This window comes from Bufo bufo, chromosome 2 (assembly GCF_905171765.1).
Source record: "Bufo bufo chromosome 2, aBufBuf1.1, whole genome shotgun sequence".
Taxonomy (NCBI): Eukaryota; Metazoa; Chordata; class Amphibia; order Anura; family Bufonidae; genus Bufo; species Bufo bufo.
In genome coordinates, this window is record NC_053390.1 from 26,388,706 (window position 1) to 26,405,431 (window position 16,726).

At 46.9% G+C, this 16,726-nt stretch overlaps 2 long non-coding RNA genes across 6 annotated transcripts; both read left to right on the forward strand.

Moving 5' to 3' along the window:
• Positions 1–848: 848 nt before the first annotated feature.
• LOC120991260 lies at positions 849–1,769 on the forward strand. Its single transcript, XR_005776599.1, has 3 exons — positions 849–912; positions 1,289–1,413; positions 1,721–1,769. It is a non-coding gene; the product is annotated as an uncharacterized LOC120991260 (long non-coding RNA).
• Positions 1,770–2,048: 279 nt separating this feature from the next.
• Positions 2,049–12,458, forward strand: LOC120991253. 5 transcript variants are annotated; one of them, XR_005776583.1, is made up of 3 exons: positions 2,049–2,106; positions 11,968–12,092; positions 12,408–12,458. It is a non-coding gene; the product is annotated as an uncharacterized LOC120991253 (long non-coding RNA). The 5 variants fall into 5 exon arrangements; XR_005776585.1 differs by having other exon boundaries at positions 2,051–2,106; positions 11,971–12,092; XR_005776586.1 differs by lacking the exon at positions 2,049–2,106 and adding an exon at positions 2,315–2,343 and having other exon boundaries at positions 11,971–12,092.
• Positions 12,459–16,726: the final 4,268 nt, after the last annotated feature.

Consider the following 16,726-nt stretch of genomic DNA (forward strand, 5'->3'; position numbering starts at 1 on the left):
GGGCACAAATGCGCCACAAAGAACGCCCCTTGGGCAGAAAGGACAGGTGATTATAAAGATTATTTTTAACGTTTTATAATGCGCACAGGGATAATACTTATTATAAGACCTAGGGGGGCATATAAAGAGCTAATTATGCTCAGAAGGCCTGTCAGTGTCCCTTTAAGTCAATTACCTTGACCTGCCCTTCATGGCCTCTGGAATACAAGTGGAACAGTGACTATCCGGGGTCTGGACAATATTCTAAATACATAAAATATCATAAAAATATTAAGAGATTTAGGGTTTAGGCATAATCTCAGAATTGGGTCTAATGCAACAGAGGGTTCCCTTTTATTAACCTGTTTAATTCCTGAAGCAGTGTTTAGTAGATACGGTCACAGTGTAAGCAGTCCCCCAATAAAAGATGCCCCCTCCAAGTCTGCCAACTGTCCCCTATATAGGTTTTAGCACAGATAACATACACTGAGCCTACCGTGCAAATCTGCTGCCCCTGCGCGTGCACAGCCCAGCGGTCACAGCCCTGCGCTGTGAAAATCTGCTGCCCGCGCGTTCACCGAAAGCAGCTGTTAAGATCAGCTGCCCTGAGGCAAGCCCTCTTTATAGCCAATAACATTGCCGGATTTAGAACACACCTACCTAAGAAGCCGCACGTAGAGACAGGAAGTGACGCGGGCAGCAGATTTGCACAGAGACTTCCTATCTCTACACAGCACAGGAGCTCCGCCCCTCATGTCACATGACCGTCATCACAACATCTTATCCTCTCCACAGCTGAGCTCCGCCCCCTGCACTGATCACATGACGGTGACGTCACCGCAGGTCCTTCAGCTGCAGCAGATACTGGGCAGGTCCTGGTCGGTAGTCAGGGCTCTTGTTCTCTCTGGTATCAGCCATTCCTCCAGCCTGCAGGTAAGATGAGCTGTGAGGAGACAGTGTGGTGGAGAGCTCAGACATGTCACCTCTGGAGATTCTCCTCCATTACACACAAGGAATCCTTCTCCGCTCCTCAGCTTAGTATGATGGGGGGAGTAGTAGTGGGGATAGTGGGGGTTGTCATCATTCGCTGCTGGATGAGAGAATCTGCTCCCTATGAATGAGGTTTTTACTGCCAGGAGCTTAGATACACCCTGCACCGCCAGGAGCTTAGATACACCCGGAGCTCAGGGTTTTCCCGTCAGTGCAGCTTTATGAGGGTCTGAGTTTTGCGGGATGAGTTGTACTTTTTCTCGGCCTCATTATCGGGGACATGGGACTCACTGATTAACCTTTATTCCTTTTTTTGGAGGAGGGATGAAGAAAACCAGCAATACGAGCCTTCTCCTGAATGAGCCACCAAGGATGGACAGGAAGGAGATCAGCAGAAGAATATTAGACCTCACCTTGGAGATCATCTCCCTGCTGAGCGGAGAGGTAAACTTTTCTAGATTTCTCTCCTCTTTATTGTATTCTGTAACAAGTCAGACATCGGGAAGGAGAATCCATCATAGGAAGTGATAGGAAGAGTCCAGGGTCCTGTAGAACGGCCTCCAGACCTTCCAAGTGATGGAGAACCTGAAGATCAGCCCCCAGTATGGTGAGTGATGTATCATGTGACCAATAGTCATGTTGTAGGAGCCATGAGAAGGTAAGTAGGCACGTTGTACCAGGAGGAGAGGGCCGGAGGAGAGCACATGGCCCCTGAAGGGTTTATTCCCTAAGTGTCTCTCTCCATCCACAGGAGTACACAATAGTGAAGAAGACATTGGGGGACTGTGTGACTCCCATCATCCATCTCCAGGAGTCAGGAGGGCGGAGCAGGACCCCTCACCCCATCACAGAGCCTCCCCCTCACCCCCTGATACATGAGCAGAAGATCTTAGAACTCACCCACAAGATGATGGAGCTGCTGACTGGAGAGGTGACACTGCTGGGAATGCTGGGAAATTCTCCAGTAACAGCACTGGGGGGTCTGGGTGATGACGGTGTCATTGTGTTGTCAGGTTCCTATAAGGTGTCAGGATGTCACTGTCTATTTCTCCATGGAGGAGTGGGAGTATATGGAAGGACACAAGGATCTGTACAAGGAGGCCATGATGGAGGAGCACCAGCCTCTTATATCACAAGGTAAGAGCCGTCATGTGCAGTGTGTACACGTGTGTGCAGTGACATGTAATGGAGGAGCACCAGCCTCTTATATCACAAGGTAAGAGCCGTCATGTGTAGCGTATACACGTGTGTGCAGTGACATGTAATGGAGGAGCACCAGCCTCCTATATCACAAGGTAAGAGCCGTCATGTGTAGCGTATACACGTGTGTGCAGTGACATGTAATGGAGGAGCACCAGCCTCTTATATCACAGGGTAAGAGCCGTCATGTGCAGTGTATACACGTGTGTGCAGTGACATGTAATGGAGGAGCACCAGCCTCTTATATCACAAGGTAAGAGCCGTCATGTGCAGTGTGTACACGTGTGTGCAGTGACATGTAATGGAGGAGCACCAGCCTCTTATATCACAAGGTAAGACCCGTCATGTGCAGTGTATACACGTGTGTGCAGTGACATGTAATGGAGGAGCACCAGCCTCTTATATCACAAGGTAAGAGCCGTCATGTGCAGTGTATACACGTGTGTGCAGTGACATGTAATGGAGGAGCACCAGCCTCTTATATCACAGGGTAAGAGCCGTCATGTGCAGTGTATACACGTGTGTGCAGTGACATGTAATGGAGGAGCACCAGCCTCTTATATCACAAGGTAAGAGCCGTCATGTGCAGTGTATACACGTGTGTGCAGTGACATGTAATGGAGGAGCACCAGCCTCTTATATCACAAGGTAAGAGCCGTCATGTGCAGTGTGTACACGTGTGTGCAGTGACATGTAATGGAGGAGCACCAGCCTCTTATATCACCAGGTAAGACCCGTCATGTGCAGTGTATACACGTGTGTGCAGTGACATGTAATGGAGGAACCCCACAAGTTAGACTCTTTACCCATCGCGTTGGGTCCCTGCATTTGCCTTATAAGTTAGACATATTGATAGGCTCCATTTACCTGAAGGATCTCAGGAGGTTTCCTGCTGAAGCAGGGGCGTAACTAGAAGTGACTGGGCCCCACAGCAAATATTTGTAAGGGCCCCCCCCCAGCGCGCTTCGCACCTCCCTCCTCCTGTGTAAACCCCACTCCTTTGGCACAGTGTAGCGGTATACTGTATATTGTGTGGCACAGTGGATGCTATATGTGTATAACATAAACATATTTCATATGAAAACTTAGTTACTTGACCCTTGGGGATCTCGGACACCACTTCCACACTTTGGGCGGCGGGCGCGGGACGGAGGGGGGGAGGCCGGTCGAGGGCCCGGGGGCTCGGTGGAGCTGATGTTGTGTTTTATCCTAATGAGAAAGATTTCATAATAAGGATTTGGAGAAGGGGCAGAGGGATAGCAGAGCAGGGAGAGGCTGGTGCTGCTAGTAGGGGGTCATACCATGGGGGAGTAATAAAGCCCACTATAATGGCCCCCCCCCCCAGTAGTAATAATTCTCCTTATAATGTGACAGTGCAAAAATACCCCCTTGTAATGCCCCCAGTTGAGCTAATGTCCCCATAGCGCCCCCATAATGTCCCAGTATAAAATACCCCTATATAGTGCCCCCAGTAAATTCCCCCATAGTGCTCCTCTCCCCCCTTCCTGCTAGTGCCCCCCATAATGTACCAGTATAAAATGCCCCATATATAGTGCCCCAGTAGATGCCCCTCAGTGTCCGGCCTCTGATAGGCTGCCGGCCTAGTGTCCCCCATAATGCCCCCCAATAATGTGCCAGTAAGTGTCCCCATAGATGCCCCCCCCATCATGTGCCAGTATCAAGTGCCTCTCTCCTCCCCCCACATGTCCCAGTATCATAGTGCCAAACCCCCCCATGTGCCAGTATCAAGTGACTCTCTCTTCCCCCCCATGTCCCAGTATCATAGTGCCATCTCCCCCCCCCAAAAAAGTGCCAGTATCATAGTGCCAAACCCACCCATGTGCCAGTATCAAGTGCCAACCCCCCCCCCCCACATGCCAGTATCAAGTGCCTCTCTCCCCCCCCATGTGCCAGTATCAGGTGCCAACCCCTCTCCCCCCCCCCCATGTGCCAGTATCAGGTGCCTCTCCCCCCCAGGTGCCAGTATCAGGTGCCAACCCCCCTCCCCCCCATGTGCCAGTATCAAGTGCCCCCCGGCTCCCCCCATGTGCCAGTATCAGGTGCCTCTCCCCCCCCCCATGTGCCAGTATCAGGTGCCAACCCCCCCCCCCCCCCCAGGTGCCAGTATCAGGTGCCAACCCCTCTCCCTCCATGTGCCAGTATCAGGTGCCTCTCTCCCCCCCATGTGCCAGTATCAGGTGCCAACCCCCCCAGGTGCCAGTATCAGGTGCCAACCCCCCTCCCCCCATGTGCCAGTATCAAGTGCCCCCCGCTCCCCCCATGGCAGTAACAGTCGGGTATTAAAAAAATAAAAATAAACACTTCTACTTACCTCCATGTCAGCGATGCGATGCAGCCTCTTCCTGTATGTCCATATATGGAGTCAGTGCTTGTACTTCAGAAAAGTTTCTGCTGGGATTCAAACCCACGACCTTCTGTATCAGAGGCAAAGCACCTAACCACACGACCATAAGAGCTGCCTTGCTGCTGACTGAAAAAATATGAGACTTCTACTGTTATAGCTGGCTAAGTGTACATCTATACACATGACAGCTGCTCATATAAAGAGATATAGCAGAGCTGAGTGTGCTGGGATAGCTGTCATATAGAGATATAGCAGTGCTGGGTGTGTTGGGGCAGCTGTCATGTGTATAGATGTACACTTAGCCAGCTATTACAGTAGAAGTCTCATATTTTTTCAATCAGTTGTAATGCAGCCTTTATGGCTGTGAGGGTAAATGCTTTGCCTCTGATACACTCAGACATTGGAGGTTGTGGGTTCGAATCCCAGACACATCAGAAGACTTTAGGAGACAGTAAGATTAGATCACATTAGCGAGGGGGCCTGGTCAGCCGCTGCTGCTGTGAAGGGGGCCCTGAACATTAAGACAAGAATCGATATTTAACTAACTTGAAAATAAACTGTCACACACAGCCTTGGCAGCCCGGGCCCGAAGCAGCTGCTTCCCCGGTAGTTACGCCACTGTGCTGAAGTCATTCTCCTCCAGGAGCTGCTGGGGATGTCTGGGGGGCAGATGCCCCTTTTTGATGCAGCTCTTCATCTCCTCCTTGGCCCAGTTACCAGAGAAGGAGGAGAGGAGGATCTATCAGATTAGTAAGTGCCTTGTATTCACTACATAATACCTACATAACAAAGGCCATTTGCTGGTGTGACAACCCCTTTAACCTAGTACTTAATGCCTTAGCACAGAGGTAGGCAACCTCCGGCACTCTAGCTGTTGTGAAACCACAACTCCCAGCAGGCATACTTGCTCTGCTCTTCTAAGAACTCACATAGAACTTAATAGAGCATGCTGGGAATTGTAGTTTCACAACAGCTGGAGTGCCAAAGGTTGCTGATCCCTGCCTTAGCAGGTCCTCTCTTTGAGCCCTATAATTCTGTCTCTATCCAGTACTTCTCCACCAAGATGTTTTTCCTCCTGGCCATTACCTCAGACCGCTGGGTCAGTGAACTGCAGGCCTCTCTGCTTCCCCTCTCCACACACTACTATACTTGATAATATGGCAGTAATGAAAACCCTACCTTCCTTTTTGCCTAAGATTGTTTTCGAATTTCTCAAGAACCATTTTTGTCCTTTTGTGATAACGAGGGTTGAGTGAACCCGAACTGTAAAGTTCGGGTTCGTACCGAACTTTAGGATTTTTGGACCCCGAATCCGAACATTTCTGTAAAAGTTCGGATTTGGGTTCAGTGTTCGGCGCTTTCTTGGCACTTTTTGAAAGGCTGCAGAGCAGCCAATCAACAAGCGTGTAACTGTGTGACCTTAGAAGCCATCACAGCCATGCCTACTAATGGCATGGCTGTGATTGGCCAGTGCAGCATGTGACCCAGCCTCTATATAAGCTGGAGTCATGTATCGCTGCACGTCACTCTGCTGTGCTTAGTGTAGGGAGAGGATGCTGCTTCTGTGAGGGAGAGAATAGGACAGAATCTGTGATCAGAACTCCAATTGAACTCATCGATCTACATACAGTTAGTTGTGTGGGTGCAGCGCACAATCTTTTTACCCTGCCCTGAGCCCAGTGACAGAGAAAAAGAACTTTTATCCCTCTGTTAGTTAGGTGGGCAGCGTCGGCCATTTTATGCAAGCTCAGTGCACCAGCACTGCATCTGTGCTTTTGTGATATTCAAATCCAAGCTTGAAATACTGCAATAATAATCTGGCTTTTGAAAAAAAAACACCCTTTTTTTTGACAATATCCAACATCTGGTGCCTTTGCAGGATTAGTCAGTGTGCAATTTAAGCTAGAAATACAGCTATAATTTTGTGGGTTTTTAAAAACACCCTTTTTGGGCAAAATACACTATTTTAAAAGCCCTTGCTGCATCTGCAAGTGTGAAATTCTAGCGTTATATACAGCTTTCATATTCTGTTAGTAAAAAAAAAACACCCTTTTTTTGCAAAATACTTAATATTGCAGCCCTTGCTGCATTTGTGATTATTAAAAACAAGTTTTAAAAACTTCAATAATTTTTTCTGGCTTTGAAAAAAACACCCATTTTTGGCAATATCCAACATCTTTTGCCTTTGCAGGGTTAGTCATTGTGCAATTTAAGCTAGAAATACAGCTATAATTTTCTGGGTTTTTAAAAACACCCTTTTTGGGCAAAATACACTATTTTACAGCCCTTGCTGCATCAGCAAGTGTGAAATTCAAGGGTTGTATACTGCTATCATATTCTGTTATTAAACAAACACCCATTTTGGGTAAAAAAAAAACTTAATTTTGTAGCCTTTGCTGCATACGTCATTGTGAGATACTCCCTTTAGATACTGTGGTTTTATTCTGTTATTTAAAAAACAATTTTGGTGGATGTCACTGGGGCACCTCTGCATAGGTGACAGGACCATAAATTTTAAAAAATCGCCTGTTACATTGTCAGGTGACATTTTTCAAATTTTGCCGGATAGAAACCCCTGCTCTGCATAGTTGACAGGGACTAAAATGTAAGAAATTCTTCATTAATTGATGTGCGCCACATCCTTTCATTCAATTCTAAACTTTAAAAAGTTGTCCCACATTTACGCTTTAATACTTTGTCCCATATTTCCGCTCTATCATTTTTTATTTGAAACAATTAATCTTCCCTTGGATGAGGTCTCTCTTTCTCACGCTCCCTCTCCGGCATGGAACCCTGATTCACCGATAACCGTGATCAACATGGTAGGCTCAGAAAAGAACATGGAAAGTTGATAGAGAAGATATCCAAATGGATGGTCAACGTCACAGGGACGTGCGATCAGACAGAAGTTATCTAGAGTCAACAAAGTGGCAGCAGGGCCTCTCCTGGCTAAAGTTTACAAATCAAAAATACCCCAGTGACATTCCCTATAATTTTTTATTAATCATTCCAATAACAGGGCATCTTAAGAGTCCTGTATTGTTATTTATCGTCACTACCTCCCTGAGTCGGGAGCGGGTAATTGCTGCTCGCCCCTCCTTAACTTGGAAGCTTATGCTTCAATACTTTGTCCCACATTTCCGCTCGATTACTTTTAATTTCATCCATTGACCTCCCTTGCATGTGGTATCCTTTTCTCAGGCTCCCTCTCCGGCCTGGAACGCTGATTCCCCGCCACCCATGATCACCATGGTAGGCGCATAAAAGAACATCGAAAGTTGATAGAGCAGATATCAAATTGGATCGTGAACATAACGGGGACGTGCGACATGGTGGGGCAGTAAGTGTGCACACGCCTACACGAACTGACTGACAGGGGTCAGCCGCTGCAACTTCTGGGTCTCCAAATTGGGCACATGGCCTGAGCTTGCCCTTTACCCCTTGGAGGTGCTGGCCTGCCCTGCAGCCAGTGTATTGTCTGAACGTGTGTTTAGCACGACTGGAGGGAGTTATCGCAGGTTATATTTCCCAATGTTTTGGGGTGTACCCTAATAAAAAAAAAATTAAATACATTTAAAAACAAAAAGCAGTGTAGGCTACCTCCTCCACCGCCGCTTCCACCTACACCGCCACATCCACCGCCTCCTCAACCTCCTACTCCATATGGACCTCGTCCTCCTAGATCAAGATTATTATTATTATTTTTTTTAACGTATTTTATGTTATTTAAAGTTATTTCCCTATCCACATTTGTTTGCAGAGCACTTGTCATGCTCTTAACCACATTTTGATGCCATTTGCAACCCTCTAGCCCTTTCCATGACATTTTAGTGCTCAAAAGTTCAGGTCCCTATTGACTTCAATGGGGTTCGGGGTCAAGTTCGGGTCCCGAACTCGAACTTTTTTGTGAAGTTCGGCCGATCCCGAACATCTAGGTGTCCGCTCAACTCTATCCAAGAGTCCTCTATGACTATGTGGTAGACATCTGTAGACCCCAAGAGTCCTCGATGACTGTGTGGTAGACAGCTTTAGACCCTAAGAGTCCTCTATGGCTATGTGCTAGAGAGCTGTAGACCCCAAGAGTCCTCTATGGTTATGTGCTAGACAGCTGGAGAATCCAAGTGATTTCTATGACTATGTGCTAGACAGCTGGAGACCCCAATAGTCCTCTATGGCTATGTGCTAGACAGCTGGAGACTCCAAGAGTCCTCTATAGCTATGTGCAAGACAGCTCTAGACTCCAAGAGTCCTCTATGACTATGTGGTAGACAGCTTTACACTCCAAGAGTCCTCTATGGCTATGTTCTAGACAGGTGGAGACCCCAATAGTCCTCTATGGCTATGTGCTAGACAGCTGGAGACTCCAAGAGTCCTCTATAGCTATGTGCACGACAGCTCTAGACTCCAAGAGACCTCTATAACTATGTGGTAGACAGTTTTAGACACCAAGAGTCCTCTATGACTATGTGCTAGACAGCTTTACACTCCAAGAGTCCGCTATAACTTTTTGCTAGACAGCTATAGACCCCAAAAGTCCTCTATGGCTATGTGCTAGACAGCTGTAGACCCCAAAAGTCCTCTATGGCTATGTGCTAGACAGCTGTAGACCCCAAGAGTCCTCTATGACTATGTGCTAGACAGCTGTAGACCCCAAGAGTTCTCTATGACAACAAAACATTTGTAAAGCGCTTTTCTCCCATAGGACTCAAAGCGCATAAGCTGGTCTCAGATTGTTACATAGTGATATGTACAGGGGGGAAAGTTATGTGATAGTAAATGCCAGGCTAAACAGGTGGCTTTTCAAAACTGATTTAAATGTGTCCATGGTTGGAGCTGTCTTGATTGCGTTTGGCAGGGCATTCCACAAGGTAGGTGCAGCATGACAGAAAGCTCTGGCTCCAAAGGTTTTTAGTTGAATTCTGGGGGTGGTCAAGTTATTGGATCCTTTTGATCTGAGGTTGTGTGAGGTGTGACGCAGATGCAACAAAACCTTCAGGTATCCAGGGCCTAGGTCGTGTAGGGATTTGAATGTTAGCATGACAATTTTGAAAAGGATTCTCCATTTTATGGGTAATCAGTGTAGTGAGCAGAGGATTGGTGTTATGTGACAGTGGCGGGGTTGGCTTGTTAACAGTCTTGCGGCAGAATTCTGTACTAGCTGCAGACGGTGTATGTCTTTATTAGGGAGGCCTACATAGAGGGCATTGCAATAGTCCAGCTGTGATGTGATGAAGGCGTGAACTAGGGTTGGAAGATCTTCTGAAGGAATGAGGTGCTTAATTTTTGCAATATACCTTAGGTGAAAAAAGGAGTGTTTCACCACAGCTGAAATTTGGTTCCTGAGGTTTAACTCCTTATCCATCAGTAAACCCAAGCTGCTCACAGTGTTGGAGCTAGTAAGGTCTGAGTTTCCTACCCTCAGTGGTGTTGGCTGTATCTGGAGCTGTTTTGCTGTTAGGCGCTGGCCTCCGATGACAAGAACCTCTGTTTTGTCAGCATTTAGTTTAAGCCAGTTTCCATTCATCCACTCCTGAAGCTCGGCTAAGCATGTGTTTATTTTTGGGATTGGGTCTGTCATATCGGGTTTGAATGATATATATAGCTTGGTGTCATCAGCATAGCAGTGGTATGTTAGACCGTGTTTTTGGATGATTTATCCGAGTGGCAGCATGTATATGGTAAACAACAAAGGGGATAGGATTGAGCCCTGGATCACACCATATTTTAGTGGTACAGGGTTGGACTGGAAAGGCCCCAAGGCTACCCTTTCAGTTCTGCCAGCCAGGAAGGAGGAGAACCATTGGAGGACTAAACCATCAATGCCACAGTACTCTTGCAGTCTGTTGAGCAAGATTTCATGATGAATTGTATCAAAAGCCGCTGAGAGATCAAGCAGTACCAGGATGGAAGACTCTCCTCTGTCTCTGGCCATGAGCAGGTCATTGCAAATCCGGACAAGAGCTGTTTCACAGCTGTGGTGCTTCTTGAAGCCAGATTGTAGGGGGTCAAAGATGTTGTTTATTGAGAGCCTGGCCTCATGTTGGAGATATGCAGCCTTCTCAATAACTTTTCCCAAAAAGGGAAGGTTGGAGACCGGTCTGTAGTTGCTCAGAATATCCGGATCTTGGGATGGTTTCTTGAGTAGTGGCCTGATGAATGATTCTTTCAGACAGGTAGGAAACTTCCCCGCTTGCAAGGAGCAGTTGACTATCTTATGGAATGCTGCCATGAACAGATCAGGGCATTTCAACATGAACTGTGTGGGGCCAGGGTCCAGGTCGCAGGTAGTCTGGCGAAGGTTTAGAAGGATGTTTGAGATGGATTGTTTGGTAATTAGCTTAAAGTCAGACCATGGCAGTAGGTTGTTGTGGCATTCATTATGAGGCTCTGCATAGGTTTTCGGTGTTGTAGATTTGATAGCAGACCGAATAGATGAGACTTTGTCTGTGAAGAACAGGGCAAATTTCTCACATCGGTCCTTAGAGGATGTGATGTTGGGATTCCGTCACAATGAATTGCATAGACTGTCAACTATGCGGAATAGCTCGGCTGGTTTGGTGGCTGCTTTTGCTATTTCCTGTGATAGAAAAGAGGACTTTTTCTTGTTGATCATTGGCTGATAATTCTTTTCTATGACTATGTGCTAGAAAGATGTAGACCCCAAGAGTGCTCTACAGCTATGTGCTAGACAGCTAGAGACTTCCCATGTACAGGGTTCATAATGTCTCCTGAGACTCCAGACTACGGATCCGTCCTTGACTTCTCCACTTCCTTCTAGTTCTCATCCACACACAACACAGGAGCTCCGCCCCTCATGTCACATGACCGTCATCACAACATCTTATCCTCTTCACTGCTAAGCCCCGCCCACTGCACTGATCACATGACGGTGCCGTCACCGCAGGTCCTTCAGCTCTGGCAGTGCAGCAGATACTGGGCAGGTCCTGGTCGGTAGCCAGGGCTCTTGTTCTCTCTGGTATCAGCCATTCCTCCAGCCTGCAGGTAAGATGAGCTGTGAGGAGACAGTGTGGTGGAGAGCTCAGACATGTCACCTCTGGAGATTCTCCTCCATTACACACAAGGAATCCTTCTCCGCTCTCAGCTTAGTATGATGGGGGGAGTAGTAGTGGGGATAGTGGGGGTTATCATCATTCACTGCTGGATGAGAGAATCTGCTCCATGTGTATGAGGTTTTTACCACCAGGAGCTTAGATACACACTGCACTGCTAGGAGCTTAGATACACATGGAGCTCAGAGTCTCCTGCCTCCACACCCTGCACTGCCATGAGCTTAGATACACCCGGAGCTCAGGGTTTTTCCATCAGTGCAGCTTTATGAGGGTCTGAGTTTTGCGGGATGAGTTGTACTTTTTCTCGCCCTCGTTATCGGGGACATGGGACTCACTGATTAACCTTTATTCCTTTTTTTGGAGGAGGGATGAAGAAAACCAGCAATACGAGCCTTCTCCTGAATGAGCCACCAAGGATGGACAGGAAGGAGATCAGCAGAAGAATATTAGACCTCACCTTGGAGATCATCTCCCTGCTGAGCGGAGAGGTAAACTTTTCTAGATTTCTCTCCTCTTTATTGTATTCTGTAACAAGTCAGACATCGGGAAGGAGAATCCATCATAGGAAGTGATGGGAAGAGTCCAGGGTCCTGGAGAACGGCCTCCAGACCTTCCAAGTGACGGAGAACCTGAAGATCAGCCCCCAGTATGGTGAGTGATGTGTCATGTGACCAGTGACCAATAGTCATGTTGTAGGAGCCATGAGAAGGTAAGTAGGCACGTTGTACCCAGGAGGAGAGGGCCGGAGGAGAGCACATGGCCCCTGAAGGGTTTATTCCCTAAGTGTCTCTCTCCATCCACAGGAGTACACAATAGTGAAGAAGACATCGGGGGACTGTGTGACTCCCATCATCCATCTCCAGGAGTCAGGAGGGCAGAGCAGGACCCCTCACCCCATCACAGAGCCTCCCCCTCACCCCCTGATACATGAGCAGAAGATCGTAGAACTCACCCACAAGATGATGGAGCTGCTGACTGGAGAGGTGACACTGCTGGGAATGCTGGGAAATTCTCCAGTAACAGCACTGGAGGGGTCTGGGTGATGACGGTGTCATTGTGTTGTCAGGTTCCTATAAGGTGTCAGGATGTCACTGTCTATTTCTCCATGGAGGAGTGGGAGTATATAGAAGGACACAAGGATCTGTACAAGGAGGCCATGATGGAGGAGCACCAGCCTCTTATATCACAAGGTGAGAGCCGTCATGTGCAGTGTATACACGTGTGTGCAGTGACATGTAATGGAGGAGCACCAGCCTCTTATATCACAAGGTAAGAGCCGTCATGTGCAGTGTATACACGTGTGTGCAGTGACATGTAATGGAGGAGCACCAGCCTCTTATATCACAAGGTAAGACCCGTCATGTGCAGTGTATACACGTGTGTGCAGTGACATGTAATGGAGGAGCACCAGCCTCTTATATCACAGGGTAAGAGCCGTCATGTGCAGTGTATACATGTGTGTGCAGTGACATGTAATGGAGGAGCACCGGCCTCTTATATCAGAAGGTAAGAGCCGTCATGTGCAGTGTGTACACGTGTGTGCAGTGACATGTAATGGAGGAGCACGAGCCTCTTATATCACAAGGTAAGACCCGTCATGTGCAGTGTATACACGTGTGTGCAGTGACATGTAATGGAGGAGCACCAGCCTCTTATATCACAAGGTAAGAGCCGTCATGTGCAGTGTATACATGTGTGTGCAGTGACATGTAATGGAGGAGCACCGGCCTCTTATATCAGAAGGTAAGAGCCGTCATGTGCAGTGTATACACGTGTGTGCAGTGACATGTAATGGAGGAGCACCAGCCTCTTATATCACAAGGTAAGCGCCGTCATGTGCAGTGTATACATGTGTGTGCAGTGACATGTAATGGAGGAGCACCAGCCTCTTATATCACAAGGTAATAGCCGTCATGTGCAGTGTATACACGTGTGTGCAGTGACATGTAATGGAGGAGCACCAGCCTCTTATATCACAAGGTAAGAGCCGTCATGTGCAGTGTATACATGTGTGTGCAGTGACATGTAATGGAGGAGCACCAGCCTCTTATATCACAAGGTAATAGCCGTCATGTGCAGTGTATACACGTGTGTGCAGTGACATGTAATGGAGGAGCACCATCCTCTTATATCACAAGGTAAGAGCTGTCATGTGCAGTGTATACATGTGTGTGCAGTGACATGTAATGGAGGAGCACCAGCCTCTTATATCAGAAGGTAAGAGCCGTCATGTGCAGTGTATACACGTGTGTGCAGTGACATGTAATGGAGGAGCACCAGCCTCTTATATCACAAGGTAAAAGCCGTCATGTGCAGTGTATACACGTGTGTGCAGTGACATGTAATGGAGGAGCACCAGCCTCTTATATCACAAGGTAAGAGCCGTCATGTGCAGTGTGTGCAGTGACATGTAATGGAGGAGCACCAGCCTCTTATATCACAAGGTAAGAGCCGTCATGTGCAGTGTATACACGTGTGTGCAGTGACATGTAATGAAGGAGCACCAGCCTCTTATATCACAAGGTAAGAGCCGTCATGTGCAGTGTATACACGTGTGTGCAGTGACATGTAATGGAGGAGCACCAGCCTCTTATATCACAGGGTAAGAGCCGTCATGTGCAGTGTATACACGTGTGTGCAGTGACATGTAATGGAGGAGCACCAGCCTCTTATATCACAGGGTAAGACCCGTCATGTGCAGTGTGTACACGTGTGTGCAGTGACATGTAATGGAGGACCACCAGCCTCTTATATCACAGGGTAAGACCCGTCATGTGCAGTGTGTACACGTGTGTGCAGTGACATGTAATGGAGGAGCACCAGCCTCTTATATCACAAGGTAAGAGCCGTCATGTGCAGTGTATACACGTGTGTGCAGTGACATGTAATGGAGGAGCACCAGCCTCTTATATCACAGGGTAAGAGCCGTCATGTGCAGTGTATACACGTGTGTGCAGTGACATGTAATGGAGGAACCCCACAAGTTAGACTCTTTACCCATCACGTTAGGTCCCTGCATTTGCCTTATAAGTCAGACATATTGATAGGCTCCATTTACCTGAAGGATCTCAGAAGGTTCCTGCTGAAGTCATTCTCCTCCAGGAACTGCTGGGGATGTCTGGGGCAGATGCCCCTTTTTGATGCAGCAGATGATTGTTCTTCATCTCCTCCTTGGCCCAGTTACCAGGGAAGGAGGAGAGGAGGATCTATCTGATTATTGCCTTGTATTCACTACATAATACCTACATAACAAAGGCCATTTGCTGGTGTGACAACCCCTTTAACCTAGTACTTAATGCCTTAGCACAGAGGTAGGCAACCTCTGGCACTCTAGCTGTTGTGAAACCACAACTCCCAGCAGGCATACTTGCTCTGCTCTTCTAAGAACTCACATAGAACTTAATGGAGCATGCTGGGAATTGTAGTTTCACAACAGCTGGAGTGCCAAAGGTTGCTGATCCCTGCCTTAGCAGGTCCTCTCTTTGAGCCCTATAATTCTGTCTCTATCCAGTACTTCTCCACCAAGATGTTTTTCCTCCTGGCCATTACCTCAGACCGCTGGGTCAGTGAACTGCAGGCCTCTCTGCTTCCCCTCTCCACACACTACTATACTTGATAATATGGCAGTAATGAAAACCCTACCTTCCTTTTTGCCTAAGATTGTTTTCGAATTTCACAAGAACCATTTTTGTCCTTTTGTGATAACGAGGGTTGAGTGAACCGGAACTGTAAAGTTCGGGTTCGTACCGAACTTTAGGATTTTTGGACCCCGAATCCGAACATTTCTGTAAAAGTTCGGATTTGGGTTCAGTGTTCGGCGCTTTCTTGGCACTTTTTGAAAGGCTGCAGAGCAGCCAATCAACAAGCGTTTAACTGTGTGACCTTAGAAGCCATCACAGCCATGCCTACTAATGGCATGGCTGTGATTGGCCAGTGCAGCATGTGACCCAGCCTCTATATAAGCTGGAGTCATGTATCGCTGCACGTCACTCTGCTGTGCTTAGTGTAGGGAGAGGATGCTGCTGCTGTGAGGGAGAGAATAGGACAGAATCTGTGATCAGAACTCCAATTGAACTCAGCGATCTACATACAGTTAGTTGTGTGGGTGCAGCGCACAATCTTTTTACCCTGCCCTGAGCCCAGTGACAGAGAAAAATAACTTTTATCCATCTGTTAGTTAGGTGGGCGGCGGCGGCCATTTTATGCAAGCTCAGAGCACCAGCACTGCATCTGTGCTTTCATGACATTCAAATCCAAGCTTGAAATACTGCAATAATAGTCTGGTTTAAAAAAAAAAAACACCCATTTTTGGCAATATCCAACATCTGGTGCCTTTGCAGGATTAGTCAGTGTGCAATTTAAGCTAGAAATACAGCTATAACTTTCTGGGTTTTTAAAAACACCCTTTTTGGGCAAAATACACTATTTTACAGCCCTTGCTGCATCTGCAAGTGTGAAATTCAAGGGTTATATACTGCTATCATATTCTGTTATTAAACAAACACCCATTTTGCGTAAAAAACTTAATTTTGTAGCCTTTGCTGCATATGTCATTGTGAGATACACCACACTTTAGATACTGTGGTTCTATTCTGTTATTTTAAAAACAACAATTTTGGTCAAAAAACTTAAATTGCGGCCTAGTCTGTATCTGTACGTGTGAGATACACACTTTAGATACTGTGGTTCTATTCAGTTATTTGAAAAACAGCCATTTTGGGCAAAAAACTAAAATTGCGGCATAGTCTGTATCTGTACGTGTGAGATACACACTTTAGATACTTTGGTTATATTCTTCTATTAATAAAACACCCTTTTTGGGCAAAATACACAATTTTACAGCCCTTGCTGCATCAGCACGTGTGAAATTCAAGGGTTATATACTGCTGTGATATTCTGTTATTAAACAAACACCCATTTTGGGCCAAAAACTTTAATTGCGGCCTAGTCTACATCTGTACGTGTGAGATACACATTTTAGATACTGTGGTTCTATTCTGTTATTTGAAAAACAGCCATTTTGTGCAAAAAATTTTTATTGCGGCCTAGTCAGGACCTGTACGTGAGAGATACACCCTTTACATATTGTGGTTTTATTCTGTTATATGAAAAACAACCATTT